General features: G+C 58.2%; 1 long non-coding RNA gene across 1 annotated transcript; it reads left to right on the top strand.

The window, feature by feature from the left end:
* The first annotated feature begins 1,325 nt into the window (after positions 1–1,325).
* On the top strand, positions 1,326–4,542 carry LOC136316015 (uncharacterized). Its single transcript, XR_010727639.1, has 3 exons — positions 1,326–1,521; positions 1,713–1,807; positions 1,944–4,542. It is a non-coding gene; the product is annotated as an uncharacterized lncRNA (long non-coding RNA).
* Positions 4,543–15,948: the final 11,406 nt, after the last annotated feature.

Below are 15,948 nucleotides of genomic sequence, written 5' to 3'. Positions count from 1 at the left end.
GTAGATAATGCAGATCCCACGGCGCACACCTGCGTCTTCTCTGGTGGGCTCCCGAGGGCGGCAGGAGGGAAGGAAAGACCGACGGAGCCTCACTGGGAGCCCCGTGAGGCCGCGTGGCTGCCCTGCACACGCGGTCAAGAAAATGAGAGGTGCCCTGGCCAGATAGCTCAGTTGGCTAGAGCAGTGGTCCCCAACCCCCGGGCTGCAGACCAGTACCGGTCCGTGGGCCATTTGGTACCGGTCCACAGAGAAAGAATAAATAATTTACATTATTTCCATTTATTTATATTTAAGTCTGAACGATGTTTTATTTTTAAAGAATGACCAGATTCCCTGTTACATCCATCTAAGACTCACTCTTGATGCTTGTCTCAGTCACATGATACATTTATCCGTCCCACCCTAAAGGCCAGTCCGTGAAAATATTTTCTGACAATAAACTGGTCCGTGGCCCAAAAAAGGTTGGGGACCCCCGGGTTAGAGTATCTTTCCGAAGGACAGCGGTTGCTGGTTTGGTCCCTGGTCAGGACACATATAGGAACAGATTGATGTTCCTGTTTCTCTCTCTCTCTCTCTCTCTCTCCCTCTCTCTCTTCCTATCTCTCTCTCTAAAATCAATAAAATAAACATAAAAAAGAAAAAAAGAAAGATGAGAGGCGACTTCCAGAACACGTGGCCATCGGGTGGACGTGGAGAGCACGGCTTCCGTCCCAGGCTGATCGGCAGACGCCCCTTCTATCCAAGGTGCATTCAGACTGTCAACGGACATGAATATTGAAACGAGAAATGGGGTGGGCAGAAAAGTGGCCGTGCACTTTGCAGGGTAGAGAAGGACGCAGGAGTGTGGGAGGGGCACTGAGAGACGGGACAACTCGCAGGGACGGGGGGGGGGGGCATTTCACGGCTTCGGGGGCTCTGCACGCGGCCTCTCGGCGCCGTTCTTCCCTCTCGCAGCGGTTTTCCTCTCCTGGTTCCGACGTTCCGCACCAGGGGGTGTGGGGCGTGGGGTGTGGGCAGCCAGGACAGGGCTGCAGTGTCAATGGGGGTGAGGGGAGGAGGGGGCTCTCGGCACCCGGACGTCAGGCTCGGGGAGAAGTTGAGAAAACACACGCGGCAGCTCCGTGCGCTGCCACCAGAGGGCGCCGTGAACTCACCCAGCGCAGCCTGGTCGCCCCAGGGCGGTCATCTGCGAGATTCATTTACAATTCTTTTGCTTCCCCGGGTCTGAACACCTCGGCCAGCCGGTCTCAACCCGGTAAGACACACCCTTGCATTAAAATCCCGTGACTCCGTCAGGTGGGGCTGATTTGTTCTAAGGAAACAGACGTCTGTAACCCCAGAGCAACACAGACCTTACCTCGTGGGTCTGACTTTTAGCCAGTTGTGACCAGTGTTTGTTCTTCTCAGTCTCCTTCCCTCAGACTCCAGCTGTCTGTGCTCCGGTTCACACTCGACCCCGTTCAATACCAGCAACAGAGTGTGTTTCAGTCCCAGCTTCTGCCCCGGGAAGCGTCCAAAAGGGTGAGTGCTGTATGTCTGTCTGTTCACCGGTCATACAACCAGGTAAAAACCAGACCCCGCTGAGTGGGGGCCACCACCGTGTCACCCACCCCACTGCTGCCCATGAAGGTGACCTCTGCCCTTCTGGAGGAGGACCTGGCCCCCAGACCTGGTTCCAAACAGCCTTCCCCGTCTGCCTCCTCTATGCACAGGACACAGAGCCGTCAGCTCCGCCGGACCGGGCTCAGGTGGGAGGCCAGGCCTGGAGGCCGCACAGCCCCCAAGACGAGTAATCATAGCTCCGGAGGTCTGGGACCCACACCGCCCACCAGACAGGGGTGGGAAGAGTTGGGGCGAACGGGAGAGGTGGCCCCAGATGCTGGGGAAGCAAGGGGTGACGGGAGACCTTGTCCTCACTGACTTCGCCTGCGCTCTCCCATCAGTGTTTTCACAGGGCAGGATGTGCGCCCGCGTTCTGAGGATGGACAACCCAGCGGGGCCACCGCTCAAAGCATTGACCTCTGCCCTCTGACCCCTGCCCTGGGGCAGCTCCCGCTCCCCAGCCTCTTCCCATGGCCCCTGGGTTCAGGTTCAAGGGCCTCTAGCCCATCAATCAGCAGCTGATGCGGGAATGCCGTCCCCATGGCAACTGGCCCGGACCAGGGCCCCTTCCATTGTGCGGCATGACCCAGCGTGCTTTGTAGATGACGTCATGGGGCGTGCCAACCCAGCAGAGTCTGAGGCTGTGGGGCGCAGCGGACGTGCCCCCAAACCTGTGGCTGCGGTGGCGGAGGGTCAGGCTCCCAGGCAGACCCCTCCCCACCAGCCCCTCAGCTCCAGGCTCCGTGTGGAGGCCCTGCCCTGCCCCCACCCCAGGCTGTGGAAAGGCAAAAGCCACAGAAGAAAGGCAAGAGGGGTGAGGGGTGCCCCCCAAGCTGCCAGCCCCTCTGGTCGGAGGCCTCAGGGAACGCCGCTCCCTGTGGCTGAGCTGCCCGGGCCCGTGCTTGTCCACCGGAGCTTCGGCCCGTCCTCTGGGCTCCGCTCCACTCCACGCTGCACCCACTCGTGTCAGGAGGGCTCCTCCCTTCTCTCTGGCTGTACCCCCCCCGGGGCTTCCCGGTGGCCCCCCGACTGGATTCAGGACTCTTCTGAGGATTCCTACAGCTTGGCGCTGATAACTGGCTACCTTGGCATTAATTCTACCCTTGTCTCGTGCGTGGGGTGTGTCTTTGTTTCTTCCCTGCAGACTTCCCTGCAGAGGACTGTCCTCGTCTGATGTCCACTTCATTCATCCATCCTGCTCGTCCAGCTGTGACTCGGTGACTGGTAATAAGAAACACATCTGATTGGTCTTCATCCTGTTTCCGGCACAGAGCTCCTAAAACCATGGCATTCCCGATCTGCTGGGGATTCCCAGCAGGAACTATTCCAGGGACGGAGTTGTCTTTTCTGATGTTAATGGAACTCTGCAGAGTGTGGCTGGATCGGGCTGGTTGCCTAGGGAGACGGCCAGGTGATTAAAGGGTTGCCTGCCCCCCCCCTCCTACCCCCTGACCTCCGGGGCGGGGGGGACAGGCTGGAGGTTAAGTTCAATCACCAATAGTCAATGATTCAATCAATTGTGCCCTTATAATGAAGCTTTCATAAGACCCCCAAAAGATGGGGTTCGGAGAGCTTCCGGGTTGGTGAGCCTTCAAGTCTCAGGGAGAGGGGTGGCCCGCCAGAGGGCGTGGAGCTCTGGGCCCTCCCCCACACACCTGCCCTGAGCACCTCCTCCTGCTGGCTGCCCCGGACTGGTGTCCTTTATAATAAACCAACAGCCCCGGAGAGTTTCCGCAGGGGTTTAAGTGGTTGAACCAGTTTCACAAGTTTCCTGCTTCCTAAGAGCCAGCCCGAGGAGTGGGTCCAGGCTCCGCCCAACAGCAGCTGGTTGGTCAGACAGGTGACAGCCCGGACTTGAGACCAGGTTCTGAGTGCAAGGCAGGGCAGTCTCCTGTGAGTCCCCGGGGAATGAGCCCTTGGCCTGTGGACCCAGCGGGCACTGTCTCCAGCTGCCTGCCTGGCACCGCCTTGAGCTGAATGGTACGGTGGGCCTCAGCCTCTGCACTCGCCTGTCTGTCTGTCTGTCTGTCTGGGGTGTGCTCGGTGCGGCCACTGTAGTTCCACACCTAACATCTCCACCTGGTTCTTAGTAGGGTGTCTAGCTTTTACTTCACATTGAGAATACCTTATTTACCGGCTTAGATATCATTCAACAGGATGGTCCTCCGTCCCTGGCCAACCCATTTCTGACCATTCTGGTTCAGATTAGAACAGGGTTCCTTCCAGCGTCGTGAGGAGCCCGTGCTTCTGTGTGAATTTTTAAGAAGGCAAAACCTTCCCTTAAAAAAAAGGCTTGTTTATATGAGTATATGATGTCTCAGTAATGGCAGTAACACAAAGTCACCTCGTATCAAGTGTAGAAACTCAATGAACATTGTTAGAGGTGCAATTAAGCAAGACTGGTGGACACAAAACACCGCGGCAGGGCAACTTTAATCGCTTCTTTTTTTTTTTTAATTTATTCATTTTAGAGAGGAGAGGGAGAGACAGAGAGAGAGGAGAGACAGAGAGAGAGAAGGGGGGGGGGAGCTCGAAGCATCAACTCCCATATGTGCCTTGACCAGGCAAGCCAGGGTTTCGAACCGGCGACCTCAGCATTTCCAGGTCAATGCTTTATCCACTGCGCCACCACAGGTCAGGCAACTTCAATCACTTCTGCAGAAGAGTGTGCTGCCGCTATTGAAGTCCAGCCAGCAAGTGTGCGGGCAGAGGGCAGACTCTGTTTTATCCCTGACGGGGCCCAGGCTGCTGGGTCTGGCTCCATTGGCTGGAATGTTGACCGTACAATCTTATTCTTTCTCGATTGGCTATTTTTAGCTGGAGTGTTGACTGTATGTTGGGCAGATAAAATGTATTATGCTCACTTTGTTAAAGATAACACGAGGAGGCCATCGCCCAGGTGATATTAATGTGTGTTGGGGGCAGGCAGAATCCTTGTAGCCTGGGGCTTGGTTTTGGGATTAAGCCTTTCCCACCCTTTTTGATGTAGGGTGGTACAATCCAATCATGCCTCAGAGAAGTGACTTTGTATTAGAGACTTCCCTATTTTGTATATTGGATTAAGGGTTTGGATTTCTACACTATAAAATGGGGACGGAGCGGGAGCTTGCTCTCTTGGTTCCTGAGATGATTAGAGGAGAGAGCAGAGCAGAGAGCAGAAGGAGGCCACGTGGAGGAGGCCAGGAGAAGCAGCCAAGATGGCGGATTGCTGAGTGAGAGGCCGGTTTGTGCAGAGTTTGTATCTGGGATAAGGAAGGAGATGGGGAACTGAGGACAATAAGACCGGTGAGCTAGAAACCTTTGATTCTAGGAAACTCGGATAAGTCAGTGGCTTGTGAGCACTGAATGTGATTGGGTTTTGGAGCCCAGTGTGTGTTTTTACTTGCCCGCCGGGTGCAAGCTAGGATTAAAGACTATGGCCCACCAGTTTGTGGCTCCGTTGTTTCTTTACTGACTGTCCGAATCCAATGCGAACCTGCATGGGCCAGGCTGCTGTGATAGTGGCCCTGGCTCTGGCTTCTGGCTTTACACCCTACAATCTTATTCTTTCTCGATTGGCTATTTTAAATGGCCGCGCCACAGTAGAAGGGAGAGATGGGATATCATCAAGTAGGTAAGGGGGTTGGCGAATAGTCAGATGACCAGACACAGGGGCTGGGGGTTGGCAAACAAGTTAGCTATTTCTCACTCGACTCCCGGTTGGAAGAATCCAAATGAAGGGGTTTAGGAATCAGAAGAAAAGAACAAGAGTTAAACATGTCCTTCCACGTGAAGTAACAGAAAATTCTAATTTTTATCCCAATAATCCTAAACTGTGAGTCACAAGGTGTGATATTCTGCCATAAAAATGTCTGTTTCGTGGAGAATAAAAATTCTGTCGACGGTGACAGCACTTCCTTCCCTGCCGGCTTCAGTATTCCCTGCAGGAAAGGGGGCCGGGCCCCAGCTCTGAGCCTCTCTGACCAACCGCAGAGGGTCAGGATTTCTGTACCGATTCACTACTGTGGAGGAGAATTCCCTTACTGACGGGGGTGGGGGTGGGGGGGTGGGGGGGTCCGTTTCTAGGGCAAAGCCAAGATGGTCCCACCCCTACCTTCCCTCCTGGACACTCAGCTATTTGTTTGCTGACTTTCCCCACAGGCCCCGGGGTCAGGGTGTGCCCCCCCCACGCTGGGGGCCAGTGACAAACAGTGAACCCCCCGCAGATAAGTGTGGATGGAACTAAGGACCCTGGCGGGGACAGGGGATTTGAGTGGAAACTGCTTGCAGTCATCCGAAATGTCATTCTCTCTCTTCCCTCCCTGCTGGCAGTGAGGGGAATGTTCTGTTCTCACTGTGCACGGGCCATCTGTCCTCTCCTAAACGCAGCCGAGGATGAAGAGATAGACGGAAAAGATGTGTGTGTATTTATATTTATTCATTTATTTTCAGCCTCAAAGTTCAGGTACAAGGTCACTCATTTTAGCTGGGCTGTTGACACAGAGACAACCCACTTTTATGGAGGGGCCCAATTCTAACCTCCACCTCAGGCTAGAAAAAGGAAATTAAGGGGCCAGAGGGGAGATGTTGATTCCACAAGAGGTGATAACCGACAGGCTGATAATGAGGAGAAAAGTTCCAGATAAAATGGCATTTTGTTAAAACAATGGCGTGGCAGCCTGGGACCATTAGGGCGGGCTCAGTCCGTTGGCACAAGTCACCTTTGACTCTCTAACGTGTGACATGGTAAATTTAAGAAGAGTTCGGCCTGATTAACAACAATCACCATCTAACCACGGTGAGCGCACTCTTCAGGAAGGCGGAGAGGCCTGCTGGGTATTTCACAAGCACGCCACCTGTGACGGACGAAACACCCTTAAAAGTTTGAGCGTGGTGACCAGAGTATCGGTGGAGGCGTTTGCTGCTGGGAGCTCCTCGCCTCCCAGGATGCGTGGCTGTCGCCTCCTAAACTCCGGGTGGGCGGAGAGAGAGGTGGGCTCCATCTGGCTTGTCTTCTGGGTCCCTGAAACTTCAGACAAGTGTCCCAGCGTAATGGTATTCCTTGTTTAGCGAGCAGACAATAAAACAGGGCGCCCCAGCCTTCCTCTCTGCCCCCCACCACCCCGTGCTGAGAAGCTTGGCTTCATCTCCCCCGAGGTGGTGCTTAAATTTCACTTTGAAGTCTTTCCACGGAGCTGGGAGCACTTACCAGTATCTGATGGCGGCCTTGATAAGGTCACTTTGTCTCTCAGCAGGAGCGTCACCTGGGCTCCTTCGTCCCCCACCCCCCTCACAGATGCAGCCCCCCCCCAGGACATCGGCCGGCAAGGACACCTTCACACTGGTCACCTCCCGGCTGCACCCGGCAGAAGCCAGGTCCACCCCGCGAGCATGTTGTCAAGAAGTCGCCTGGCTCAGGAGAAACCGGCTCCCAGTCCCCACTGTTCTTGCCGCCAAGGCCGACTTGAAGCCTAAAACTGCAGACAAAAGCCCATCCCCTGGGAGGGAGCTCTCAGGGGCTCCCCGCCACTCCGCCCCGCCTCCCCTTTGACCCTCGTCCTGGAGAGAACCGCCCCCCCATCTTAGGAAACAGAACGAAAGAGGAGGTGCTCTAGGTTCCTGTTTCAGACAGAATCGTGCTCCTGCCCAAACAAAGACATGTTGGACTCTGAGCCCTCAAGATCTCAGAATGTGCCCGGATTTGGAAATAAGGTCAATGCAGATGTAAATAGTTCGGATGGGGTCACACTGGGGTAGGGTGGGCCCCCCTGAGAAGACTGGGATCTTTATTAACAAAGGAAAAGAGAGGCACCCAAAGAAGCTGACGACAGGCAGAGACTGGAGGGCGTGTCTGCAAGCCAGAGCGCCCAGGGGGTGCGGCCCAGGCCAGGAGCTGCAGGAGGAGGGGGGGACCCTCCCGGAGCCTCCGGAGGAACAGCCCTGCCCTCCCCTCCCCTGTAGTCTGGTCCCAGGACCCCAGGGAACTGGGTTAAGACTCCCAGCGGGCGGCCCCTTGTCCCGGTAGGGCAGGACCCCCCTCTGTACCTTTCCAGGTGAAAAGCTTTGCTTTCGAGGCACAGGCCACGCCCCTCCTGAAACAAGGGTGTGAAGAACAGGGCAAACGTGGCGGAAGAAAACGAGGCCACACGCTGAACCCCATGAGCTCAGGGAGGCCTGCAAGGTGGCCTTGCAGATACAGAGACCAGAGTGACCACACAGGATGGTCTGGAATGAACCCTCTCTAACTAAAGACAGTTGGTAGTGGGTAGTCCCGTCCTAGGGAGATCTCCTCCTCTAACAAAGGTGAGTGCTCTCCTTAATGGAGCCTGTCTGTCCCCTATTGCAGCTACAACAATGTTTGTGATAACACGCTTTTGAAATGTAAGGTCATCTTCTTTTCCTGACCCCCCCCAGGGCAGACACCCCTCCCAGCAGCAACCACAAATCCCCTCCTTGTTATTATCATATTAACTGTTAACCATCCCATAGCGCCTTGTAAGAGAAGTGTGTGCTTTTTATCCAATCCCAGAGACTCCCCCCTCACTTCCTCCCGTCTCCAGGTCTATCCACCCACGGCTGTCCTGTGACCCCAAGCCTCCCCCTCGGGGTGTCCCGTGACCCCACGCCTTCCCCACGCCTTCCCCTCTGGCCGTCCTGTAGCCCCACCCCTTCCCCTCGGGCCGTCCCGTGACCCCACGCCTTCCCCTGGGCCGTCCTGTAGCCCCACCCCTTCCCCTGGGCCGTCCTGTAGCCCCACCCCTTACCCTGGGCCGTCCTGTAGCCCCACCCCTTCCCCTGGGCTGTCCCGTGACCCCACGCCTTCCCCTGGGCCGTCCTGTAGCCCCACCCCTTCCCCTGGGCTGTCCCGTGACCCCCACGCCTTCCCCTGGGCCGTCCTGTAGCCCCACCCCTTCCCCTCGGGCCATCCCGTGACCCCACGCCTTCCCCTGGGCCGTCCTGTAACCCCCACGCCTTCCCCGAGGCGGTCAGACCGCCATGTCCACTCTCCAGACACTTGCTCACCCCACTGAGACTCTGTTCCCAGCATCGTCCACAGTCTGGCCCAAAGGAACTCGTACAAACTCTTTCAGGATTGGACGTTTCTCACGTTGGTCACGCCCTCTCCTTTGATTCGATTTGCCAACGTCCCCCTTGAGGAAGCGCTGAGCTGTTGTCCCTGCTGCCGGTCACCCGTGAACATGCTACCAGCGTGTCCAGTTCTGGTCGATCCTCAGCCAGAGCCTGGGCCACAACACCACGGTGACATCCAAGACAGTGTCTATAGGAATGTCCTGGGGCCACGGGACACCAGACCACGGACTGGGCGGCTTCTACCAACGGGAGCCATTCTCTCCCAGTGGGTGACCCCAAGGCCGAGGCGGGCGGGGCTCTGGGGACAATCTCCCTGACTGCTGTCTCCATCGTCCCAGGACTTTCTGCTCCCTGCCTGTCTCTGTCTCTCCTCTTCTCCTCAGGACACAGGTCACATTGGGTTAGGGCTTTCCCAACCCCAGCCTGACTTCATCTTAACGAATTCCATCTGCCAAGACCCGACTGCCAAGTAAGATCACAGCCACTGGTACTGAGCACGAGGACTTCAGTACACAACAGTGTCCTCTGTGGTCCCCATCCACGGCCCATCCCCACCTCCCTAACCGGCAGGGCCCTGTCCTGTCTGCTGCCTCTGTCCCTCCTGTCCCCCCCCAGAGCACCCCAAGTCTCCTTTGAGGGGTCACACCCCAGGAAATGCTCCAGAGCCTGAGCCGGGGCCCCGCCCACTCCACACACCTCTGCACAACCTTCTGAAAGATCAACCCCTCCAGATATATATTGGGGTCCCTTGCCGTGACCAGGAAAGTCTCCGACGCTGGTCTGTGCACCGTGGAGAGTTTGCCGCAGATACAGTGAGGCCAAATCCTGGAGCAAAAGGAACGCTCAGACCTGGGACGGGTCCCTAACATCCTCTGTGCTCTTTCTGTTCATCCCTCCCTCCCTCCCTCCCTCCCTCCCTCTCTCCTTCTCTCCCTCTCTCCCTCCCTCTCTCCTCTCCCTCCCTCCCTCCCTCCTTCTCTCCCTCTCTCCCTCTCCTTCCCTCCCTCCCTCTCTCCCTCTCTCCCTCCCTCCCTCCCTCCCTCTCTCCCTCCCTCCCTCCTTCTCTCCCTCCCTCTCCCTCCCTCCCTCTCTCCCTCTCTCTCCCTTCCTCCCTCCCTCCCCCAGCCCTTAGTTTTCTACTGCCTCCATAGTTCTGTCTTTTCCAGAATGCTCTATAAAGTGAGATATTATGTATCCTTTTCCGACCGGCTTCTCTCACTTAGTCACAGGCACGTAAGGCTCCCCCCTGTCTTTCTAGGACTTGATGGCCTGTCTCTTTCCATTGCTGAATGATCTCCCATCATCTGGACGGAACGCATTTCATTCATCCATCACCCACCGAAGGACATCTCGGTGGCTTCCGAGTTCTTGGTGATTATGAACACAGCCGCCGTGAACACCTGCGGGCAGGTGTTTGTGTGGGTGTCTGTCTCCCGCTTTCCCTGAGTAAAGAGCCAGGAGTGTGATTGCTGGGTCGTGTGGGGAGAGTGGGCGCAGTTCTGTTAGAAGCCACCAACCTGTCTCCCAGACTGGCCGCGCTATCTGCGTCCCCCGGCAATGGGCGAGAGTTTCCAGACGCCCGTCACAGCTCACTGACGAGGCCGCCCTGCAGCCAGCAGGTGCTTTGCGGACAAGTCATCCTGGGACTCTCTGGACCGGAGGGATGGAAAGAGAAGGCTGGACAGGTGGTGGAGCCGGAGCTCTCAGCCTGGGGGTGAGGAGCAGCGAGAAATCCTAAGCGCTGCTCTTTTTTTTCTTTTTTGCAACAAAACCCAGGAGACGGGGCCATCCAAGCAGCCACCCTCCTTGATTCTTGGAAATAAAGCAGCTTAGTTCAACAAGAGTAATGCTTCCTCCCTCTTTGTTTATTCTTATTATTCACATCACCGTTTATTAAGTAAAACAATACACTAAGATAAAATTTAAAATACGGAAACTTACTACTTGTTGTGTATTTTAATGTATTTCTAGCTGACATTTTTTAGTGCACACATGTAATACTAGAAATCTACTGCTCACAAAAATGAGGGGATATTTCAAAACAAAGATGAAGTGATAAAATAGCCCCTACTTTTTGTGAGCCCCGCCTCTTCCTCCACTTCTTCCCCAGGCTGTGAATTTTATACCTTTATCTAGGGAGAGAGTTTTCATTCAATCCCCAACGAAAAAACTTAAGGGCCGTTTGCTGTCTTCTCATATAGACACCCCATAAGAAATCTGTGCCACATACAAAATTGTGACGGCCCTGGCTGGTTGGCTCAGCGGTAGAGCATCAGCCTGGCATGTAGAAGTCCCAGGTTCGATTCCCAGCCAGGGCACACAGGAGAAGCGCCCATCTGCTTCTCCACCCCTCCCCCTCTCCTTCCTCTCTGTCTCTCTCTTCCCCTCCTGCAGCCGAGGCTCCATTGGAGCAAAGTTGGCCCAAGGAGCTGAAGACAACTCCATGTCCTCTGCCTCAGGCGCCAGAATGGCTCTGGTTATAACAGAGCGACGCCCCAGATGGGCAGAGCATCGCCCCCTGGTGGGCATGCCGGGTGGATGCCGGTCGGGCGCATGTGGAAGTCTGTTTCTCTGCCTCCCCACTTCTCACTGGTGAGACGGGGATGGATGAACCTGCCTCTTAGAAGTCAGACCAAGTCGACCCTCTGCTGCCTAGTTATTGTGACGCAAAAAGGGTCATCAATTAAATTTTAATTGACCCTCTTTAATTATGCAAACTAACCGCTGCTCTGCGTGATCACTGTTCACGTGCATTAAGATCAGCACTTGGTATCTGAGCCAGGCTAAGGCCACACCCGGGGCTTCGAGATGTTTTGGGAACAAAGGACTCTGGGAGCCTCCCAGCTCGGAACAGGAACAGCCCTCTCGGCCGACCGGCCGGCCAGCTGGCGGGCTTCACAAACCAGCTGAGTGTTAGGATGACCAGTGCCCCTCAGGCCTTCTCTCTGGAGGACGGGACAAAACACATGACCAGATCGAGGTCCCCTGGAAGTCAGCGTGACCGGTAACCAGGCAGGTGCAGACAAGCTGGGGACTCCAGACGGTGAGAAGCCCGGTCAGTGGGGAAGCTGGCATCCTCTTCCCACACGCTGAGGGGAAACAAACACAGCAAATTAAACACCAGGACTGGGCTGCACACACTACGCAGGCGCCGTGACGGCCGGGACGGCCAGCACACACTACGCAGGCGCCGTGACGGTCAGCACACACTACGCAGGCGCCGTGACGGCCGGGACGGTCAGCACACACTACGCAGGCGCCGCGACGGCCGGGACGGTCAGCACACACTACGCAGGCGTCGTGACGGCCGGGACGGCCAGCACACACTACGCAGGCGCCGCGACGGTCAGCACACACTACGCAGGCGCCGCGACGGCCGGGACGGCCAGCACACACTACGCAGGCGCCGCGACGGCCGGGACGGCCAGCACACACTACGCAGGCGCCGCGACGGCCGGGACGGCCAGCACACACTACGCAGGCGCCGTGACGGCCGGGACGGTCAGCACACACTACGCAGGCGCCGTGACGGCCGGGACGGTCAGCACACACTACGCAGGCGCCGCGACGGCCGGGATGGTCAGCACACACTACGCAGGCGCCGTGACGGCCGGGACGGTCAAGCCCTCAGAACACGTGGTCTGTGATATCCCGTCCCCAGAGTCCAAGCCTTTGTTGGCTTTTGTCATCTCTGTGTCCCTGTGCAGGCAGGCACACCAGGGCCTGGTCGCTTCTCTGTGAGTGCTGGAGCTAACGGGGCGAGGAGAGGGGGTGTAAGTCAAGACCCACGGGCTCCTTTCCGCAGGGCGGGGCTCCTTTCCGCAGGGTGGGGGCCCTGCCTCCACGTTCTCCACGTTCAGCTGGGACGGCTGCAGGCGGGTTAGTTGCAGAGAAGCAGCAGGAAGGCTAAACCGACACCACCCTCGTGCCAGGCGCTCTGTAAGTATTAACTCAGTGAATCCTCACACAGCCCTGTGAGAGATGTCAACCCTATTTCACTGCGGCAGACAGAGGTCACGGTTCCTGAGGTCACAGGACAACAGAGTGGCAGGGCCCGGTGTGGGACCCCTATGGCCGGGCTCCAGAACCTGACCACTGCGTGAAACGTCCTTGACTTCTACTTCGGACGTGATCGCTGGAGGCGCAAGGGGCTGGGGTGGTTTTGAGAGGTATCATTTCTGATCGCTTGCTAATAAATTCACCGATTCTATGGGCTTCCGCCTAGCAACCAACCAGACCGGGGACAGAGCTCTGAACCACGTGGGTGCGGACAGCGGACGCGGTGGACGTGTCCAGGCTTTGGGACGGGGAAGTTTGTTTCCTGCTTGCTTAGCCCTGCAGCATACCCGGCTTTGGGTCCTCCCTGACCCTCTGTGTTCTTCTCTGTCAAGTCTGATACCGCTTCCCACCCGGCCGACTTCAAGGTCCTGTTGAATATTCAGCCGAGGGTTGGAGTTCTTCACAGACAGGCTGTACCCAGCTAGGAGGCTCCCCTGGTGGGAGGGGAGGGGACGAGACCTACGAAATGACACTGCCAGAGTCTGTGATACACGTGGGGTCTGAAGTGGGCACTGAGTACTGAGAGTCCAGAGGGAGTTCGGGGAGCGGGGTTCCCACATACAAACCTACTCACTGACCCACAGCTCCCGGTCTCACCAGTGTCCTAGGTGTTTCCTAGGTGTTTGGTGTCCCCACTAAACACAGCTGACGAGAACATGGGGCTGGAGGGGCTCACACTCTCGTTGGGGCTACAGAGTAAATGATGTCATGATGAGAGGGTGACAGGTGCCAGGAAGAAAACAGAAAGCTGAGAATGGACAGGTGTGGGGCAGGTGGAGTAAGGGGCAGAGGAGATTCGGAAAAGGACAGCGAGGCGACCTCAGGAGAAATGCTGGGAGGGTCCCAGGCAGCAGGGACAGCGCGGGGGCGGGGAGCTGCACGGGTTCAGGTCCCGGCGCAGTGAAACCGGGGTGGCATCTCACACTCCCCACCCCCCCGCCCCACCCCCAGATCCTGAACTCTGCAGCCTCCACCACGGTTCCCACATCCTTCCCACACTCGCAGAGGTTTCTCTGAATGTCACCACATCAGGGCTCATCCCTGGCCCCAGGGGAGGTCGTGAGGGGTGGAGCCCCTGCCCCCACCCCGAGCCAGTGAAGGCTAAGCGCCAGAGCCACTCACCCCCTCACCCCCAGCCCTTCCCAGGGCCCTGGCCATCCCGCCCTGCCCTCCTCGGACCGAGGCTGCAGAAGCCCTTCCCACAGGACGTGACCCTGCGCCCATCAGCGCACAGAACGCACGGTCTCAGCCAGTCACCCCACCCCGCGCCATGCTGGAGAGGTTCCTGGTCCTCCCGCCGCAGGACATCATCCCCTCCTCTATGGAGACCCCGCTGTGCGCCCCGCTGCGCCCCGCGCCTGCAGGAGGTGGGCTGGGCGGGGAGGTCGGCGGGGGAGAAACTCCGCTCAGGCCGGCGCGAGGTGTCCTGCCCGGGGTGCAGGAGAGGGGGCTTCACCAGGCCGCCTGGCCGACCTGCACTCCACCCGGGGAGGCTGGGGCGACCCCCGCACGGGCGACCCTGAGGCAGTGCGACCCGAGGACCGTGTGACGGCACGGGGCGACCAGGACAGGTGGACACAGCGAGTCACAGCCACGCGGCCGAACCCCCACCCCCGCAGCCCGGGGAGGGTGGGCCGGGGACGCAGCGGCCAATCCCGAGCTGCGCCCCAACCCCCAGCCCGCCCCCCCCCGACTCCTCCCACACCTCGGCTGTGTCCACGCCGCCCTGGGACCCGCCTGCAGAGAGACCCGGACCCAGACCCCGAGCAGGACCCTAATCCAGATCCGGACCCGGACCCCGACGTAGATCCACACCCAGCACCCAACCCTGAGCCCAACAGTGATCCTGCCCCGAACCCCGACCCGGACCTGGACCCAGACCCGCCAGAAGCCCCCCGCAGGTGAGCGAGTCGGTCCCCGAGATCCGCACACGGACCGGGTCCGGGCCCCGGGCACTGGCGGGCCAGACCCGCTGTCACCCAGCCGCGCCGCGGACGTCTGGGTTTGCGCCGTAGGTCCGGAGCAGGCGGTTCGGGACCCCGTCATGGTCCGCGGGGCGGTCGCGGCACTGCTGCGGCCCTTTCTGCAAGGAGCCCGGCCCCTACCCCTCCCTCCCGGTTCTCCCGGTTTCGGTCGTCCCGGTTCCGGTCCTCCGGGCAGGTGGGGCCCGGGTGCAGGGATGCCGGCCCACCGGCTTCCCCAGGTGCGGCCTGACGTTTGGGTTTTCTGAGCTCGTTTCCGGAGGGCTAGAAGCTGCAGGTTGCCTGAGACAGACTTGCGGACGGCGTCCTAAGGTCCTAGGAAGTGTCTTTGTTCCCGTGTCGCTGGCTGGTTGCTGCCACCAAAGCACTGGGGGGGGGGGGGGGGGGCGGGGAGACACCAGGCGCGGGGAGGGGCCGCCCCCCACAGGGTTGCCACCCCAGGAGAACTGCAACCTCCAAGTTAAGTATGGGGGTGCTTTCTGTGGCTGGCTGTTTGTGGGGAACACTGACCTAAGGAGACAAAATGACATCTTAGCCTTTAGCCACAAAGGTAAGGCTGTGTGTCTGCTGTGCTCGTGGGGCCGGTCCGAGAGCCCTTCCTGTCGGAGAGTTCAGTTCCGCGTAGCACAGAGCTGGAGGGTCCCGCGTGTGGGGGGTGGGTGCCTGCCCGTGGGGTCCTGTGGTGGTCCGCGGGCTTTGGGGACTTTCCAAGGGAACTGTTCCCCGCCCCGGGCCTTGCCAGCGCTGCTGTGGAACCAAGCTGACCCCCCGCCCCCCGGGAGCCGGGAAACACACCTCGTCCCTCTGCGGTGGGACCTCCGCCCAAGTGGTGACAAGAGGCACAACATGGCCTGACCGGGCAGTGGCTCAGTGGATAGAGCATCAGACCGGGATGCGGAGGACCCAGGTTCGAGACCCCGAGGTCGCCAGCTTGAGCGCAGGCTCATCTGGTTTGAGCAAAGCTCACCAGCTTGAGCCCAAGATCACTGGCTTGAGCGAGGGGTCACTCGGTCTGTTGTAGCCCCTCCCTGCCCCCCGGTCAAGGCACATATGAGAAAGCAATCAATGAACAACTAAGATGCTGCAACGAAGAATTGATGCTTCTCATCTCTCTATCTCCCTGTATGTCTGTCCCTATCTGTCTCTCTCTCTGTCTCTATCACACACAAAAAAAAGAAAGGAGAGGCACAATGCAAACCAGTCTGCACCCACCCACCCAGTCCAGGGGTGGGGA

This window comes from Saccopteryx bilineata, chromosome 12 (assembly GCF_036850765.1).
Source record: "Saccopteryx bilineata isolate mSacBil1 chromosome 12, mSacBil1_pri_phased_curated, whole genome shotgun sequence".
In the NCBI taxonomy this organism is placed as follows: domain Eukaryota; kingdom Metazoa; phylum Chordata; class Mammalia; order Chiroptera; family Emballonuridae; genus Saccopteryx; species Saccopteryx bilineata.
This window is presented reverse-complemented; position numbering and strand designations above follow the sequence as displayed.